Below are 2,430 nucleotides of genomic sequence, written 5' to 3'. Positions count from 1 at the left end.
GGATATTCCCAAATTTTAGGAGCCATCTGGGATTGGATATTCCCAAATTTTGGGATTGGAATTCCCAGATTTTTTGATGGATTTGGGATTGGATATTCCCAAATTTTAGGGAGGATCTGGGGTTGGATATTCCCGAAAAAACTAAAAATTAAAATTCAAATTAAAGTTAAAATTGAAATTAAAAAAAATTAAAAATTAAAGTTAAAATTGAAATTTAAAAAATTGAATTAAAGAATCGAATAAAGGTTAAAAATTAAAACTAAAATTGAAATAAAAAATCAGGAAATAAAAAAAATAAAAAATTAAGTTAAAACGAAAAAATTGAAATTAAAAAATCAAATGAAAATTGAAAATTAAAATTAAAATTAGAATTAAATGAAAATTGAAATTAAAAAATCGAATGAAAATTAAAATTAAATTAAAAGTTTAATTTAAAGAATAAAGAACTAAAAATTAAAAGTAAAATTGAAATTGAAAAAATTAAATTAAAAAATTTAATGAAAATTAAAAATTAAAACTAAAATTCAAATAAAAAATTAGAAAATAAAAAATATAAAAAATAAAACTAAAATTGCGATTAAAAAATTAGAAAATAAAAAAAAAATTAAAATTAATATTGAAACTAAAAAATTAAATTAAAAAAACAAATTAAGATTAAAAATTAAAACTAAAATTAAAACAAACAAAATTAAAATAAAAAATCAAATAAAGATTAAAAATTAAAACTAAAATCGAAATTAAAAAAAATTTGAAATTAAAAAATCGAATGAAAATTAAAAAGTTAAGATTAAAATTAAATTAAAAACTTAAAAAAGAAAAAATTTAAAAATCAAAAATTTAAATTAAAAAATAGAAAATTAAAAAATAAAATTAAAATGAAAACATTTAAATTCAAAAATCAGACAAAAATTGAAAATTAAAATTGAAATTCATTTAAAAATTGTAATTAAAAAATCAGATACCAATTAAAAATTGAAACTAGAATTAAATTAAAAATTGAAATTAAAAAATTCAAAAAAAAAATTAAAATTAAAAATTGTAACGAAAAAATCGAATGAAAATTAAAAATAAAAATGAAAATTTTCATCCCGTGGCTTTTCCAGGCTCCCCGGAATTCCCATTCCCGGGCGGAACATTCCGGTGGGCGCGGTACCGTCGGAACGGCGCCGGATTGACGGAAAACCAAAGGATCTTCAGCGAGTCCCTGCACAGGGTAAAGAATCCCGGGAATTCTGGGCATTTCCCAGGAAATTCCCGACTTTTCCGTGGGTTTTTGAATTTAATTTTTTTTATTTCAATTTTAGGTTTAATTTTAAAATTAATTTTTCATTTTTGTTCTTTTTTAATTTAAATTTTTAATTTAATTTTGATTTTTATTTGATTTTTTAATTTAATTTTTGAGTTTTTTAAATTACATGTTTATTTTAATTTCAGTTTTTATTTTAATTACAATTTTAATTCTAATTTTTAATTTTTATTAGATTATTTAATTAATTTTTTCACTTTAATTTCGTTTTTTAATTTTTTTATTTTCTGATTTTTTTAATTCAATTTTCAATTTAATTTAAATTTTTAACATATTAAATTAAACTTATTTAATTTTTTATTTGATTTTAATTTTAACTTTTAATTTTCATTTGATTTTTTAAATTAATTTTTTTTTTTCAATTTAAGTTTTAATTTTTATTTTTTATTTGAATTTTTAATTTACATTTTTATTTTAGTTTTAATTTTAATTTTTTTATTTTCTAATTTAAATTTTTAATTTAATTTTAATTTTTAATTTACATTTTTATTTTAGTTTTATTTTTTATTTTTTTTATTTTCTTATTTAATTTTCTAATTTAATTTAATTTTCAATTTTCATTTGATTTTTTAATTTAAACATTTTAATTTCAATTTTAATTTTAATTTTTTTTTTCTAATTTTAATTTTTAATTTAATTTTAATTTTCAATTTTCATTTGATTTCTAATTTAACTTTTTTAATTTCAATTTTAATTTTTAAATTTTTTTAATTTTTACTTGATTCTTTAAATGTTTTCAATTTAATTTTATTTTTTATTTTTAACTTTATTTTTAAACTTTTTGTATTTTCTAAATTTTTTTCCATTTCAGTTTTAATTTTTAATTTTTATTTGATTTTTTAATTTCAGTATTTATTTTAATTTTCAATTTTTTTATTTTTTACTTTAATTTTAATTTTTAATTTTTTTTGGTTTTTTAATTTCAATTTTAATTTTCAGTTTTTATTTGATTTTTTATTTTTCATTTGGTTTTTTTCTAAGTTTTTTTATTTCAATTTTAATTTAAATTTCGAATTTTAATTTTTATTTTTTAATTTAAATTTTTAATTCAATTTAAATTTCTAATTCCATGAATTTTCGGGATATATTTTCCAGCACGAAAACACCTTAACCTTGGGAATCCT

This window comes from Neopelma chrysocephalum, unplaced genomic scaffold (genome assembly GCF_003984885.1).
Source record: "Neopelma chrysocephalum unplaced genomic scaffold, ASM398488v2 Primary Assembly neopelma1_96742, whole genome shotgun sequence".
NCBI lineage: Eukaryota > Metazoa > Chordata > Aves > Passeriformes > Pipridae > Neopelma > Neopelma chrysocephalum.
Note: the sequence above shows the minus strand (reverse complement) of the source record.